The 18,197-nt window shown below is 43.8% G+C and overlaps 1 long non-coding RNA gene across 2 annotated transcripts in view; it reads right to left on the bottom strand.

Moving 5' to 3' along the window:
- Positions 1-18,197, bottom strand: part of LOC138764889 (uncharacterized) — a 63,939-nt gene that overhangs the window by 39,808 nt on the left and 5,934 nt on the right. For both annotated transcript variants that reach the window (XR_011358346.1, XR_011358347.1), the window contains exon 2: positions 10,040-10,111. This is a non-coding gene — a long non-coding RNA (uncharacterized lncRNA). The remainder of the gene's footprint in view (positions 1-10,039; positions 10,112-18,197) is intronic.

The following is an 18,197-nucleotide window of genomic DNA, read 5'->3' as shown; positions in this document are numbered from 1 at the left end:
CAAAAGACAGCATTTTTTTTGCCTTTTGTAGTCACATTTTTGGTCAAATTCCTTGGTGGTGTTTTAGTCCCTAAAGCACCTGTCTGTCCTTCACTTTCATGGAATCGTGGTTCTGGGTCATTGCTTTTTACTAAGATAGAAGTTGATGAAAGATTGTTGAATCGAAACAGCAGGTATTAAAAAAAATCTACAACTAACCTGAAGGCAGAATTTTCACTCCCTCTGGAGCAGAAAGGAGCAGAGGCTCATAAATTCTCAGCACGAGATAATTAAACTGCTCACACCAATAGTGAGAGCAGGAGACATGATGTAGGGTTGGTGTTCAACACTGGATGTGAAGAGCAAACAAGCACAGGTCTGAGCCATGGTAAAATGCAGCACCTTAGGAGATGTACTGCACAGGAAAGATGGTTACCGCGGAAGTATTGTCGCAGAATGGTGCATGGGTTGAGTCATGAGGTCCCATTACACAAGTTAATGTTATACAGCCTGGAATCTGGAAAGCCAAGGGATGAATTGTTTGAACTTGATTAACACTATTAAGAGGAAATTATAGAGACAGACTACTCTTATTGTATTGACCCTGCAGCAGAGTCCAACAATCATCCAGGCTTTTCCTGAGAGTATAAAAAAAAGGGATTGGGCAATACGGGCCCTTGAGCCTGCAGCTTAATTCAACGAGATCCTCAGCTCAATTTCCTGCCCAATCTTCAGCAATTCTGAATCTAACACCTGTTTTCAATAAAGACAATTATTAAGTGTCTCTACACCTCCAGGGTGCTGAATTCTCAAGATTTGCTGCCCACTGAGTGAAGACATTTCTCTTTCTTTCTGTCATAAATGGCCCACTCTTTGATTCGAGACTGACACTTGGCTCCAGATACCTCATCCCCATATCTAACTTGTTGAATTGACCTCTCACTCTTCCAAACACAAGGAAAAGAAAGGTAGCACAGTTAGGGCAGCCATTCTTTCTTTCTTTGGCTTGGCTTCGCGGACGAAGATTTATGGAGGGGTAAAGTCCACATCAGCTGCAGGCTCGTTTGTGGCTGACAAGTCCGATGCGGGACAGGCAGACATGGTTGCAGCAGTTGCAAGGGAAAATTGGCTGGTTGGGGTTGGGTGTTGGGTTTTTCCTCCTTTGTCTTTTGACAGTGAGGTGGGCTCTGCGGTCTTCTTCAAAGGAGGTTGCTGCCGCCGAACTGTGAGGCGCCAAGATGCACGGTTTGAGGCGATATCAGCCCACTGGCGGTGGTCAATGTGGCAGGCACCAAGAGTTTTCTTTAGGCAGTCCTTGTACCTCTTCTTTGGTGCACCTCTGTCTCGGTGGCCAGTGGAGAGCTCGCCATATAACACGATTTTGGGAAGGCGATGGTCCTCCATTCTGGAGACGTGACCTACTCTTTGCAGACGATGCCGCTTTAGTGGCCCATTCAGAGCCAGCTCTTCAGCGCTTGACGTCCTGTTTTGCGGAAACTGCCAAAATGTTTGGCCTGGAAGTCAGCCTGAAGAAAACTGAGGTCCTCCATCAGCCAGCTCCCCACCATGATAGGGCAGCCATTAATGCCATACTATTGCAGCACCAGCGACCCAGGTTCAAACCAGCACTGTCTGTAAGGAGCTTGTACATTCTCCCCCAGTTCACATGGGTTTCCTCTGGATGCTCCAGTTTCCTCTCATATTAAAAAGACACACATGATTAGTAGGTTGTCAGTAGGCTGGAGCTTGTTGTGTTTGGAATAGATTCGACAGGTTCAAAGTGAATCAAGGCTGGACATGCATTATTACAATCAGTGGTCTTTATTTACGCACAGGGGAATTCACAAAAATAACCCACTCGTACACATACAGATACCAAGTATTCAAATAAATGAGAGTTAAACCTCCATAATATCCACAGGCACATTATACAATGTGACAAATCAATGAGGGTTTACCTGTCCACCCACAGGCATGGTATACCGCATACCTCAGGGTCTCCAAAGAGGTCGAGGTTGACCTCTGGTGGTTGATGGGGCTATCCAAGCGGTCGATAAATGCCTGGGGGTTAAAATGGGGTTGATCGGGGTCAAAAGCAGGGGTATATATATGGAAAATCACGCCTATGGTAAGGGTGGCCAACCCCTTGCAAGAGCTGGCATTGGTGGTCAACCTCTCATGGGAGCTGACCTTGGTGGCCTCTAAATTGTATTTGGATTCAGCCATCTAATAAGTTGAGAGTGAACAAGAGGATGAGGAATGTGCCATCAACACCCCCACCTTTCAGATAGTGCCACCACATCCCAGAGAGCACTGCCACCCCACCCCACCCCTGGACACCCCCAGACATACAAAGAACACTTTAAGGGGTTGTTGAAGGATCAAGATAAAAAGTTCGGGGGCGCTGGCATAACTAAACGAGTACATATGCATGAACCTGATCTCCAGTATCACTGATGGTTGGGATCTGGGACAGGACCATTGCAGTTGGCCCTCCAGACCCGCCCGTGGCTCACAGCCTGGAGTTCAGCAATGGTCACAACTAATGAATGGGGAGTCACAACAATGGACACAACATACACAGCAATAATGCACAAATAACTACACATCGGATGTGAATAAATCTCTGCTAAATATTTGATTGGGAACATGAAATTTAAACACACAGTACCCATCAATCCTCTCTGTCTCTAGCAGGCACAGTACACTAATTAATTAATTTCAACGAACAAGTATATCAAATAAACCTGGTCTCCAGCATCGCCCATGGCTCCAGATCCACCAGTGGGCAAATCTAACATTTGATTGGAAGGTGAGATAGCTTCCAATCTCATGCTCACCAGAGAGGTCACATGACCCTCCCCAATCCACATTCTAACCAGATTCCATACGGAGAGGTCACCTGACCCTCCAGAATCCACATTCCTACCAGATTCCAGATGGAGAAGTCACATGGCCCTCCCCAATCCACATTCTGACAAGGTTCCAGATGAAGGTCACATGACCCTCCCCAATCCACATTCTGACCAGGTTCCATACGGAGAAGTCACCTGACCCTACAGAATCCACATTCCTACCAGATTCCAGATGGAGAAGTCACATGGCCCTCCCTAATCCACATTGTGACAAGGTTCCAGATGAAGGTCACGTGACCCTCCCCAATCCACATTCTGACCAGGTTCCATAAGGAGAGGTCACGTGACCTTCCAGAATCCACATTCCTACCAGACTCCAGATGGAGAAGTCACATGGCCCTCCCTAATCCACATTCTGACAAGGTTCCAGACGAAGGTCACATGACCCTCCCCAATCCACATTCTGACCAGCTTCCATAAGAAGAGGTCACTTGACCCTCCAGAATCCACACCACAGCGTTGTAACAGTGCTGCACTAACTGCTACACTAATTGTGCCACTCTAAAAGGAAGTGACATAAGCAAGTTGGGTAGAAGGTAGACAGACACAAATGAGCCTTGAACAAGAAAGAATAAAGGAATTGGATGAACTTAATTTCCAGAACAAATTCATTGATGCAAGTCAAAGAATGCAGCCACCAACAATCACACAGAAAGCTCTCAAAAGCACCACAATGAGTGCCCACCAACCGATTCTAAGGCCTGAATGGTATATCCCTGTTGCTCAGTTTGCAGGCCTGAAATGATGGCAAAGACTTCCTCAAATAAAAGACTGTGGAGTTTAGCAGCAGCTTGTGGAGATGTGTGGTTTGCCTCTGAGTCTCTGTCACCCTTCTTCTTTCTGAAGAGTGCGGGGGGGGGGGGGTGCAGCAAAAAGTGGGAGACACCTGCGCTCTGCCTCTGGATCAAAGCTTGAACTTCCTTTAGCCAACCATTTCTATTCCACTCACCATTCCCACACTGATATGTCTGTTCTCAACCTCATCCTGCACCCCTCTATCCTTGGCATTCGATATATCCACAAAAAAACCTGCAGTAATATGTTAAATGTGGCCTGCTGTTCCTGTATCCTTTTAAATTAAAAAAAACATTTTATTTGCAGCACGGTAGAAGGTGATTCTGGCTATTTAATTTTTAATTTTTAAAAAATGTAAACATACAGCATGGTAAACAGACTATTGAGGCCCATGAGCCTGTGCCGCCAAACTACACCCAAATTAACCCACAACCCCATACATTTTGGAGGGTGGCAGGAACCCGGAGCACATGGGGAAAAATTACACAGACAGATTATATCATATTTTATATTGTATATAGATATGCTTTTGAAGGAGATAGATTGTGGGGGTAGTGTAGGTCACAAACAAATACAAACACTTCACAAAACATCTCATTTAAAATGCCAGAGCTCTGCTCAAGCCAGACAGTCCAGGCTCCGAGTGCCTTTGAAAAATCTTTGAACAAAGCCTACAGAGACTTCACAAGAAGGTGTTAATTGGTCTGATGCTGTGGAGTAATGGATTATTGTTTTGAAAGCAACAGATGAACGGACTCAGAAGATTGGGTCCAGTGCCACAATCTGTCTGAATGCAGTTTGCTGTTCTAAGAAGATCATGTGGTTTTACAAGCAGAGAGGGAGAGAGGAGACGAAACAGCATTTTTCTAAGAGAGAGAGAGAGAGAGGGAGAGAGAGGAAGAGCTGGTCTCTGCAGCATGGCAAGCTGGCAGCTTGTTTAAAACCCTATTTTGAAGAGGGGTTGTGAGTTCTGAGGTCAACCTGTTGCAACAACTCATGTGGTCCATACAAGAGGAAATGACTGGTTAGGGTGTTTCACCTGAAATAAGGGAAACAAAAAGGAACTCTTAGGTGACCTGCAGAAGAAGAGGTTATCATTTGAAAAACCCTGATGGGGCAAGTTCCTTTGGCAAGACACTGAAGTGGCTGATCGGAAGGAGTCAGTTTGTGTGTGTCCAACGAACAACGAATCTCTCTCTGAAACCGACAAGAAACTTTCTGAGTGGTAACCAGAGCTTGGTGAAAATTCATAAATGTTAAATTCTGTGCACAGTATAAGAATTGCCTGATAGCAGTGAACTTGGAGAAGTGAGAAGTGAGATTGGACAGTGAATCAAAGAACTTTTCTTACACGTGAGCTTAGAATTAGAAGGGGATTATGTTAGGTTAAGTTAATGTAATAGTAATAAGTTAAAGTGTGATCTTTTTTTATGTTTCAAGAAAATTAAAAGCAACTTTTGTTTAAGTAACCATTTGTCTTGGTGAATTTCTATTGCTGCTGGGTTTTGGGTCCTCTGGGCCCGTAACACAGGGAAATGGTATAAACTCCATACAGACATCATTGGATTTAAACCTGGGTCATTGGTGCTGATATAATGTCTTACTAACTGCTACACCAACTGTTCCGCCATACGGTGTCTGCCTAAAGAGGACATCTGACAGAAATTGTTCAATTTTTTTCTTATTCATGGTTTCAACAAGGTACTCTATGTTGAATCGTAGAACCATAGAACATTACAGCACAGAAATGGTCCTTCATCCATTCCTGTCTGTGCCAAAATATTATTCTACTTTGTCCCATTCACCTGCACCCAGTCCATGTCCCTCCCAACCATGTACCTGTCCAAATTTTTCTTAAATGCTAAAATTGATCGCACGTTCACCACTTCAGCTGGCAACTCATTCCACGCTTCCATGACTCTCTGTGTGAAGAAGTTCCCCTAATATTTCCCTTAAACCTTTTGCCTTTCACCCCTGTCCTCTGGTTGGAATCTCAACCCTCCATAGAAAAGCCTGCTTGCATTTCCTCTAACTATACTACACATCTATCAAATCTCCCCTCGTTCTTCTACGCTCCAGGGAATAAAGTCCTAACTTGTTCAACCTTTCCCTGTAACTCAGTTCCTCAAGTCCCGGCAACATCTGGGTAAATTCTCTCTGCACACTTTCAATCTTATTTCTATTAGTCCTGTAGTTAAGTATAGTTAGCGTTAAAAATCAGGTCAAACAGTTCGTATTAGAGTGTATTGCATTGCTGTCTTGCATGCATTAGAGCCTGTCAGGCTGCTCTCATTAAGCAAATGTCAGCAAATGCCTGAATCTTGAGCAAACAACAAGATGCTGGACAAACTCAGCCAATCAGTCAACATTTCAAGTGGGGATCACTTGTCAAGAATGTTACAGAATCAATGCTTGGCATCCATGGCAACCTGTGCTTGTCCATTTAATGCATCAAGTCATTGGTTTTGACAAGACTGTGTTTCAGGGGAAAAAGCCATTGGAAATAGCCTTCTCACCCCTTGCTTGCCTGACCTTAAAGACTCCACTGGACAACAATTTTTTTTCACAAGGTTTGCTTACTGAAAGAAAATTGAGGATTATGACAGACAACTTCAAGATGAACACAAATATAATTTCAGATATGCTGTATTGCATAGGAAGTTGGAGAAAAGTTAAATTAACTTTTAGTGAAATTAACATGTTTAATCTCATAATGACGCTGACACATGACAGTTCAACTAACCTAAAAATGTTTTGCCACTGATTTTCGATTGTACTCGGCATCTGATGCCACTCATGTCAGTGTCCAATAATAGTTGGCCAGCATTGATGGAATCCAGTTGCCCTGATACCATTTTTCCATGGTCACAATGTCCTGGTGAAACCTTTCTCCATGTTCATCACTGACTGCACCAAGATCAGCAGGGAAGACGTCCAAGTGCGAATGAAGAAAATCAATTTTCAATGATATGTTGCAATTCATGGTTTTGTTTGCTTGAAGTGGACTTAAAATGTGACAGAACATCACAAAAATTACATGATTTGAAACTTTTAAGGGGATTTTCATGATCACCACCAGCTCAAAATCCCTAAAATACACCCAATAGTGTTCAGGAGAAAATTCTTTGTTGTCCTGTATATCAGAGAGTCGGTTTGTCTCTAGATGAGATGGAGACCAGGATTTATTTTAGATGACAGAGGAATTAGGAGATATGGGGAGAAGGCAGGTAGGTGGAGTTAGGTCATAAATTAGATCAGCCATGATCTTATTGAATGGCGGAGCAGGCTCGATGGGCCATTTTTGGCCTACTCCTGTTCCTACTTCCTATGCTCCTATGTTCCTATCAGATTGGAGTTCGTCTTTGGCTTCTTCATTGATAGAGATTGTGAAGTTATACAGAACAAAATCAGGTACCACGGCCCAATTCATCCATGTCGATCAAGAAAGAATTCAGAGTCAGAATTTATTGCATCACTTCCATTGAGGAAGTTGAAGATCCAGTTGCAGGGGCCCAGGGTTTGGAGGTTCTTAACCAGCACTGAGGGAATAATGGCATTGAAGGCTGAGTTGTAGTCGATGAAGAGCAACCGTATGAGTTGATGATTTTGAGATAATCCAGAGATGAGTGGAGAGCCAATTATATTGTTTCTGCTGTGGAGCGGTTGTAACAATAGGCAAATTGTATTGGGTCCAGACCTCTGCTTAAGCATGTGTTAATTCTGGCCATGACCAACCTCTCAAAGCATTTCACCACTGTAGAGGTTAGTCCTACTGGCGACAGTCATATATGTACTCTGACAATAAATCTGAAATCTGAATATCGAGAACTTACTTTTAAAATAAAAGTTCACAGTCCATAAAACTATTTGATGTTTTGATAAAATTATTTAGAATGTGGTCTCCTCTGCAAACCAAACTCACATTGGATGATTGCTCTACCGACAACCTGCGTTCAACATTGAGGGGACAGCCCTGAGTTTCCTGTGGTATACCATTCTCACCTATCAGTCCTTGGCCTCTTGTACAGTTACAGACTGAACCGCCATGATCCGCTGGTCATGAGCTCCTATCCGGCATTTTGAAACTCCTATATTCTTTTGTCCACGTTCTCACCCTTTAACTGTTCCTGTTCACCCATTGACCAAGTAACCGTACTGAACAGCTAATCATCAAAGTCCTTCAGCTCCTTTTGTCTCCTTGTCAGTTCTGACAAAAGTTTCTTTGACCTGCAACATCAGCTCTGTTTTTATTTTTACAGATGCTGGCTGATTTGCTATTTCAGCATTTTCTGTGTTTTTTTTAAAATTTGTAGCTTCCTCCTTGATCTCACACAGGCTGATCCACCCCATTCCCTTTGCTGACGTGTCTGCCCATGGTCTCTCAAGCACTGCCAGACTCAGACCACCCGAAAATTGGAGGAACAAGCCTCATCTTCCGTCTGGGCACCCTTCAGCAGGATGGCATTAAGAATGACCTCCAGTTTCTGTTTGACAACCCCCCGCCCCCCCCCCCCCACACACACACACACACACACACACACACACACACACTTATAACCCATTTCTACTTACCTCTATCTCTTATGTTTTTTTAAATAGCACTTACATGATTTTTCCATTCTCAAGTGTCTCCCTACCTTTCAGGAGTAGCCGTTCACACAGGAGCGACCAAAACTCCAAATGTCCACATCACATCATGCATTTAGACAGAACATGGGAAGTGAGGTAATTAAGGAGGCGGGACTTGCAACTCTGCTACAGTGATGTCGACCTAGATGACTGACGTACGTGGGACATACAGTGCTACTGTGGTGACGTTGAGAGTGATGTGAATCACGCATCATCGAAACGTGCTATTCATTAGCCCATTGTTCACGGACTGCCTACAGTTAACTTTAGACCACAGACATTCCAAGAAATTGACTAGGGGTCAAGGATGTAAAATATTGAAATGGGAATGACTCCTTATTCCTGTTCAGATCTTTTTACACAGATTGCGTTCCGGGAAGATGGCAATAATTTTATTGCAGCAGCTATGTAAAAAACATATCTGTCTCTGTCTATCTCTCTGATCTCTGTCTCTCCCTTTCTCTCTCTCTCTCTCTCTCTCTCTCTCTCTCTCTCTCTCTCTCTCTCTCTCTGCCATTTCATGTCAGGCCTCCACCTGGAGGCCGGCTACAAGAGCAGATCAAAAACTTAAAACTTACATTTCAGACAGAAGCCCTAAAATGCTGCTCCAGTGACCCATTCATATCGAGAGGCATCTTGTAGCGCCCTCCAGAGCTGATGGAGGTGGGATGACTGCTGCCTTAATCATAAATACACGGCAAAACAATGGTTGTCTTCCTGACCCATAATCCCCCATGCAGCTGAAACCGCTCTGTGATTCCCAGAAGAGTTCCATCTGCATGGGGGATTATGGGTCGGGAAGACGGCCATTGCTCTGCCATGCTTGGAGAAGCCCAGAAAGCCAAAGCAGCCTTGTGAGGCTGTCACAGCCCACACAGGCCAGCCCCCTGATGGCTCCCACTGGTTTTGACGGCTCCTGCTGCGCCGCCAGCTCCCATCGGCCCCTGCTGCCCCTTATCCTATCCAAATAACTCCTTTAGTTGGTCTAAAGTAAAACCACAAAATGCTGGAGAAGCTCAGCAAGTCAAACAGTGTTCCTTTATGGTAAAGATACATAACCAACGTTTCAGGCTTGAGCACTTCATCAAAGTATGAAAAAATGCTGGCAGACATCCGAACGAAAGAGTGAGGGGGGAAATGAGGGGGAGGGGGTTGGCAAAGGCTGGAGATGATAGGAGGAGAAAGGAGAGAAGGGACAGCATAATGAGGGGGAGGAGGGATGGCTGGGTGGGTGGAAGAACTGAAAAGACAGGAAATGGGGAGAGGAAAGAAAAGGCGAGCAGGTTTAGTGGAAAACAGAGAAGTCGATGCTAATGCCATCAGCTGGAGGGTGCCCAGTTGGAAAATAAGTTGTTGTTCCTCCAATCTGTGGCTGGTAAGGGTGGGATTGTACACAAGGCCATGTAGGCGCAGGGGTGTGACTCGGAATTGACCACTGGCAGGTTGCTGTGGTTACGAGCGGAGCGGAGGTACTAAGCGAAGCGATCTCCCTTGTTGGTCTACACTCCTCTCCCAGTCTGTATTCTGAGATTTCCTGGGTTGTTTTTTTTCTCTCATTCGGCTGAATTCGAAGAAGGGCTCAGGTCCAAAATGTTGGCAATGTATCTTTGACTCCTATGGTCGTTGAAAGACTGACTGAGTTCCTCTAGCATCTCTATCCACTCACTACAATCACAGCATCTGCAGACTTTCACCTTTCACGCCGTATTTTACCCTCTTACCTCTCCTCCCTGTGAACAGGAATCAACTCGAACACCCTCAACTGTCCATTACCTGCGTCAGCTCCTTGGTACCTAAAAATAATGTTGCAAGGTCACAATTTTGAATCATATTCCAGGAGGTCAAGCAGAATTTCAGACATTTTCACCTCAATAGGGTTTGATTTGGAAAGGCAATTTCAATAAAATTACAGATTCTCAACATGGTTACATTTGAGGTGGGAGTAAAAAAAATTCCAACACTTGCTCTCTCCTCATGCATAGCAACGTGAATTGCCAGATATAAACAAACCAGCCCTTCAGATGCACAGCAGGGATTCTAATATATCCTCTCTGTTTGTTTAGAAAACTGGAATGTTTTACTCTGGTGGGTTTTATTTCAATTCATAGCTCCCACTCTGTTATCATCATATCCAAAAGGCTTCTGAGAACATGAAGACTTTATTTCCATCCATAATGTGAATATTATAGCCTTGTGGACAATCACAAACCACGGGAGACAAAGACATTCTTAAAGCAACAAATCACGACCCTCCATCTCTGTCATTCTGTCCACACAGTTTGTACATCCACAGAGCCTTGGTTCTGTTAGGGAGTCTGAGATATTAAACTTTTCATCAGTTACAGAATATGTGAACCATATAAGTGAATATGTAGACTCTGCTTGACTGGTGGCTTTGTTAATATACATGGAGTTAGCTACACCTACGGGTTTATGGCTTAATCAAACACTCTTGCACCACAATGGACATTGAAGCAATGAATGCAAGGAAAGCCAGAACTCAAGGTTGCATGTAAAATTGTCTGATGGAGATCAGATGGTCAGCATCATTTGAGATCTGGATCTGCTACAACTACAGTGAAGCCCCTGGTACTCAGAATTCAAGCAACTGATTGCCTCAAGGAACTGGCAAAAACAAAATCAAGGAAAATAAACAAAAAAAAAATAATAGGTTTAATAATAACTTTAACAAAAAGTAAATGTTCTCTGAGGTAACACATAAACTTTGGTGAAGATGGGAGCAAATACTCAGCCAGCGGAGTGCCTTGGTCATGCTGTTTGAATAAAGTGGTGTGAAAAGTGGCGTCGCTTAAGGTGAAGAGCTGGTTGATGCCTCTCGCCATTCGGGTGACTCACATAAAGTGACTCCTTATCCCTGCTTAGGAAGAGTCACCCCTGTCAGGGGATTTATCTGTACACTTTGGGGAGGGGGATTTAATTATCTATAATGTTATTGTTCATCTTTCGGGCAGCTCCGTGGAGGGGGGCGGTGCAGAGATGGTTAAATGATTTCAAAGAATGTAACTGAAAGTAAAATAAAATGCTTTAAGGTTTATACATTCACACAAGTGAAGTTTTTTCAGTGTAAGTAATATTATAGTACTTTTGTCTTTTCAACTGTTTATTCTTAATGCAAGTGTATTAGTTCTCTTTCCCCTCACATCTCACTTTAAGTATTCCCTATGCCATCAGTGCTCTGTGATTAGTAAGGGATTGCTTAAGGTGTGAGTGGGAAGGGAAGGTTGAGAATCACTGCTCTAGACCCAATTGTTACTGAAATATTTTGCTTGTGAAAAAATTGCCATTGGCCTATTTCCCTTGGAGTTCTGAAACCGTGCACATAACGAGTCAATTAGGTACTTTATCTTTCCACCCACATCCCACCTTAAGCAATCCCTTTCTAAACAGAGCACCAATGGCATAGGGAATACTTAAAGTGGGATGTGAGTGGAAAGAAAAAGCTCGAGAACCCTTGAGTTAAGCATTGGAAGAGTAAGTCTGAAGCAACCAGTAAATACATTTATCCAGCATCTACCAATGCCCCCCATAGGTGCCGGTGTAGAGAAAGTTGCTGAACATTTCAGGCAAATTCTTCACAAAACAAAGGAAAACATGCATGATACCTTCCTCCAGTCCATCCCTTGCTGGCTATAGGCATCCAAGACCGAGAATTGATGACCCATTAAACCATTAAATTAAACCCATACCCAACTAAGGTAAAAGTGGACACTTTAATCATCTCATGTACAGACACTCTGGGCCTTGAAAACAGAACCTAGGAGAGTACAGCACAGCAACAAGCCCTTCAGCCCCAGGTCTGTGCTGAACATGATGTCCATATCAAACTAAAGCTCAGCTGCGTGCACTTGACACCCCATTCCTAAGTGTTTATTTGTAGTCTTTGTTTGGTGATATGTAATTCCACCACTAGGTCACTAGGGGTCATCCCAGTGACCTTGTCTATAAAGCAGTCTAGAGCTACAGTCTAGCCTTCCAGGTTCATCTTGCAGAGAGACAAGACCTCTTAGTGTACCTATTAGTTTATTAAAGCTGTCTTATACTCGCACCGCTGGTGTGGTTATTGTCAGTACAGTCTTCTTAAATGCTACTGTTTGGATCTGTTTCCACCATTAGTTCTAGCAGCCTGCCACCACCCTCTGTTTAGCCTAAATGTCTACTTTAAATATATTTGATGATCTGCCCGCTGTTACCCTTAGATGCGTAGAATACCAAAGGTTTATTAATCTCTAAGAGAAGACATTTGGATGCATTCTTCCATGCACAGCAATGGGCTGCAGTCACATCTAATTTCCCCAATCTATGACATAATATCCTCTCTTCTGTATTTAACCAACATTTCTATGTATCCGCTGATAAGATGCTGCGTTCACCAGGCTGGCTCGAACAGTGAGCAAGTTGAGTGACTTCAATGGTCAGAAGTGCTTCCATGTGTAAATTTGAGAGTACTCTTATAGCGAGATTGCTGATATCAGGAAGTCAATCAGAAATGTTCATTCTTGAGCAGACAAAGAATTGCTGGGGGCACTTGACGGGTCAGACAGCATCCATGGATAGAAATGGTCAGCCAATGCTTCAGGCCTGAACCGATTTTTGAGAAAAAGGGAGTTACATTACTTTTATAAATGGACCTGGGGAGGAGCCTTGAGGTGATAGGACAGAAGGTGTGAGAGGTGGAGAGATAGAAAGAGGGAGAGAGAAGAGGGCTAGCCAGGGAAGAAAAAGAGTACAGGAGCAGACATAGAAGAGACAAAGTACATAGAACATTACAGCACAGAACAGGCCCTTCAGCCTGTGCACACCTATACAAACCTACTCAACAATCTAACCTTCCCCCCCTTCATACCCATAACTTGTCCAAGAGTCTTTTAAATTTCCCTATGATACCAGGGTCCACCACCACTCCTGGCAATGCATTCCAGGTCCCCACAACTCTCTGTGTAAATATCTTACCCCTGATGTCTCCCCTAAACTTTCCTCCTTTCACTTTGTACTCTGGTATTTACTATTCCAGCACACTTTCTACCACGCCTGTAGAAACTTGCCGGGGTTTCTGCATACCAAACCTCTGCAAACTCTAGAGGAAGTAATGCTTTCTTCATGATGTCTTTAGTGTGTTGGGTCCAGGAAAGAGCTTCTGAGATAGCGACTCCCAAGAACAGTACACGATAGGAACATTTTAAGGTGATTTTTGTGGTCAGCAATCCAAAATCCATAAAATGGACCCAAAAGTGTTCAGGAAGGGAGGTCTTTGTTGTCCAGTGTAATATGAAACTGTGTACTGCATTTGGTGAATGATAAGAGATTGCAGATGATCCCATCAAAAGCTCAACACAATCTGCTGGAGGTACTCAGTGCATCGAGCAGCGTATGTGGGGGAAAAAGAATGGTCCACATTGAGGAACGGAACCTTTCATCAGGATTATGTGTTCACTCTACTGTGGAACAAAGTCAATAAGTTGGAAAAGGGGCCAGAGAAGAATCACAAGGAATACTACCAGGACTGGAGAGCATGAGTTATAAGGATAGGCTAGGACTATTTTCCCCTTGGAGCACAGGAGGCTGAAAGACGACTCAATATAGACTCTAACAATAGTCTTTTCCCCAGGATAGAAAAGTCTGAAACTAGAAGGGATAGGTTCAAGCTGAACCTTTTCACATATAAGTTTGTGTCTACATGCACCAGCAGTCAGAGGAAATGGTAGAGGTAGATACACTTACAACATTTTTTAAAACGTCTACGGTTATAGTCAAAGTCCTAAAATCCAGACTGCTTGGGCATTAAATTTTTGGATTTTCCAGATTCTTGGGAAGTTCTTTTAAAAATCAAATTTAAGGGGAATAAACAGGTATATTCTGATAGTTATTTTTTAAACATTTTTTTCAAATAAAGTACAAAAAGAAACAAATAAATACACTTTTCTTATATTTCCACTACTTCTGTGTGGTCACTTGTTGCCGCTGTGCATCTGTGGCACTTACGCATGTATGCCTCCATGCCCACATACAAATGCCAAAAGTTTTTGGGCGGCACAGATGGCGTAGCTGTTAGCGCAATCCCTTTTTGGGACCTGGTTTCAAATCCTGCGCTGTCTGTAAGGAGTTTGTACGTTCTTCCCCAGGTCTGCATGAGTTTTCCCTGAGGGCTTCAGTTTCCTCCAAGCATTCGAACCATACCGGGGTGTAGGTCAATTGGGTGTAAATTGGGTTGCACAGGCTCATGGGCCGAAAAGGCCTGTTACCATGCTGTATGTCTGATTTTGTTTTAATTATAAAAGTACGGATGGTCGGGATTGTCGGACTTTTACTGTACATGGACAGGAAAGACTTAGAAGGATATGGGCCAAATGCAGAGAGCTGGAACCAGCTCAGATAGACAATTTGGTCACCATGGACAAATTGGACCAAAGGCCATGTTGTTTGGCTTTATGACTCTTTATCATCCTAAAAGTAAGACCAGGCTTTGGCTCCTGGAAAATTACACCACATTCCCAATTTAGCAAAGGAGGATTTGGGTCAGCGAACCTTTGTTGGAGGGTTCTCAAAATTCTGCCTCTGTGAAAATTCCATCTTCTAAACTCCCTAATTTTTCTGCTGATGCTCATCTGTATCATCTTCCCACACTGATTTGCTGAACATTACATCAGTCAATTAATTTGAAGGAAGACATGCCTAAGTGGACAGTTTAAGAAGCAAAACACACCAATTTAAGTTTAGTTCAAAAGGTACAGGAGGGAATGAGAGAGAAAGGAAACATTTCTTTCTACTAAGAGAAGTTAGAACTTCCTAGACAGAATGTTGGAAACAATTCATCTGGGCTTCCTAAAGGGAATTTGACAGGGTCCTGAGAGAGAATAATTTGCACAACTATTGGGGAGAGTGCTTTAATTTTTTTTTTAAATATTTAAACATAATGCATGGTAACAGACCCCTCGGCCCACGATCCCCTACTGCCCAATTACTCCCAATTAATTTACAAGCCGCGGTACGTTTCAAACGGTGGAAGGAAACTGGAGCCCCCAGGGAAAACACACGCAGGCACGGGGAGAACATTCAAACTCCTTACAGACAGCGCGGGATTCAAACACCGGTCCTGATCGCTGGTACTGAAATAGCCCGCTTCTTGTAGAAGCAGGCTCGCATCTCAAGAAAAATGGAGTGACTGAAGAACAGATGCAAGTATATTAGCGAACAAAATCAATCTCTGCCATTTATGATGGCGTGGGCTCTAAGTTTGATTGACAGTCTTTTCTGCTCTGCTTGGTATTGACACACAGCCTTTCCTGAATCCTCTGAAGTCTTTCATTCCAACTGTGGAAAATGCTTGAATAGTAATATTTAGATGGAATGATCCTATGATCCAAGTTTACAGGGTGTCACTTTTTGCAGTGCTTACCCAGCGAAGTATACTCAGTTTACTGTTCCATTACTCAGGGAGACAGCTGCAAGTCTTTAAATGTAATGACTTCTGTACAAACAGGCAGAAATTGTGATATTGGATTGTTGAACAAATGACTAAATGGGCTCATGCAAAGATTTTTAAATATATTGACTTTATTCCCACCCCGATCAAAACACGTTAATGTGTTCAGACTGGGTTTCGTAACACGAAGTGATAGCACAAAATAACCTGCAGCCTTGTATTAATCCAGAACCAATAGACAAACCAAAACTCTCTGCAAAAGAACATGACAGTTCTATAGTTCTATGATGTGCCAAGTATGTAGAGAGCAATGATTTATCAGTTGGGTTTGCGATCATTCAACCCTATTTATATGAGGCTGCAGGTAGTTTAGTGTAGTGATGTACAAAAGTCTGTGGTAGAAGCACAGAAATGCTGGAGGAACTCAACAGGTGTCACAGCGTCCATAGGAGGTAAAGATATATACTTTGAAGAAGGCCTCAGGTCTGAAAAGTCAGTTATACAATATATCTTTGCCTCCTATGGACGTTGCCAGACCTGTCGAGTTCCTCCAACATTTCTGTGTTTCTACTCGGTCGTAACTTCACCAGATTGTGAAGAGCGAGGGTAGATAAACAGCTAACACTGGGAGGCTCAAGGAACATCTCCCTTGTCTGTAGTGGCAGAGCTCAGTATGTGAGTGTGGAAAGCAAATCAGACAATGCTGCTTAACCTACTGATGAAACATGTCTTTAGATACAAGTCTGTCTTCAGCTAGTTTAATTCATTCCACGTGAGTACAAGAAATGGCTGAGAACACTGGACAAGGCAAAGACTGATGATGTGTCCCAGACTGTCAGTGTTGCAGACCAATTGTTCCACCACTGTTATAGCAGAAATACATGTACCTTAATAGTGACCATATAAAAACAATCCGTGTGCAGACAGCTGCTGCCATCGGCTGCTCTGCACCCACTGCAATTGCGTTGCAACCACCATACTTGCAACAGCGCACTATGCATCCGCGAGCACAGCGAGGGAACGTTAGTTGAATCGAGAACTAGCAGGGAGCAGACGCCACACTCCCCCTGTTTATCATGTTTGGTTGTGTTCAGTAAAGTCTTTTATTTGGTTTACTTCCCCTGCCGACTCGTTATTAAGCACACCACAATGAACATAGTGTCAGAAGTAGGATCAGGAGCACCCCAAGCCTAAAGTCTTCCGATCACAAATCGGTCACCGTGAGTAACCACACCCACGTTTTGCACAGTCACCATAATGGCGAATGGATCCAGGTGGCCCGACCCACTCGTGTTTGATGGAAATGTGGCAGAAAACTGGCATATTTTTGAACAGGAATACGAAATATTCACAGTAGCAGCACATAGTTGACAAGCCTGCTCACACCAGGGTGTACACTCCGTTAAATTTGGCAAGCCCGGAAGCCATTGAAAGGGAGAGGTGATTTGTGTACGCAGGCGAAGTGCATGACAGGAATTTTGTTATCAGCCCAGCTGAGTCGAGAATGTTTAAAATGTAAATTTAGAGAAATGTGCAACCCTCAGAGAAATGTGACAATGGAAAGGCACAAATTCAACATGAGACACCAAAAGCCCAGCGAGTCGATATGCTCATGTGTCAGTGATTTAAAATTTAGGATGAAAACCTCCAATTTTGGCATGCTTTGCGCTAAACTAATTAAAGACAGAATGGTCCGTGGCATTTCGACGATAATATATGGAAGGCGCTCCTGCAAGACAGCGAGCTGACACTAGTAAAGGCTATCGCAAGGTGCTAGCGTATGAAACTACTGTGGAAAACAGTAAAAAGCTAACCTCTCCACGACAGCACGCCACAAGCATGGATGTGATGCAGGCAGGGCCAGTGAGCAGTCAGTGGCTGGTGGTAAGAACCAGCCAAACCAGCAGGATGTGGCAATTGCAGTGCAGACCACATGCTAACAAGGGAGATGTGCTCAGCGTTCGGCCAGCAGTGCAGAAACTGTGGCAAATGGAACCACTTCAGCAGATGCTGCAGACCACCGCAAAGACCAGACCCAGGGGGACCATTCACCATTTGGAACCAGAGCTGAGAGGGAGCGACCCCAACAATGAGTACCACATCGACGGCAGGCAACCCAGCAGAAACTTGGATCAGAGGTATCAACGAGGCCTTCGTGTCCATGGAAGTCAATGGCAAGATGGGCGAGGTGAAAGCCAACACTGGGGCCAAATGCAATGGCATGTCACTGAACCGGCTGAGAAAGACAGAACAAGTTAAGGATCCAGACCAACGGCACGGCGTGGCTGCAGTGTTTCATACAGGACAGCTCCTTGTGTTAACCTTCTTTGAGGTCAGCAAAGACATCATGCCTCTGCTAGGCCTCAGAGCATGCACGGACATGGAGCTTGTCTCATTTAGCACAGAAGTCCATCAGATAAGCCCATCTGAGGATGATT

The sequence above is a fragment of the Narcine bancroftii genome, chromosome 1 (assembly GCF_036971445.1).
Source record: "Narcine bancroftii isolate sNarBan1 chromosome 1, sNarBan1.hap1, whole genome shotgun sequence".
Classification (NCBI taxonomy): Eukaryota; Metazoa; Chordata; class Chondrichthyes; order Torpediniformes; family Narcinidae; genus Narcine; species Narcine bancroftii.
This window is presented reverse-complemented; position numbering and strand designations above follow the sequence as displayed.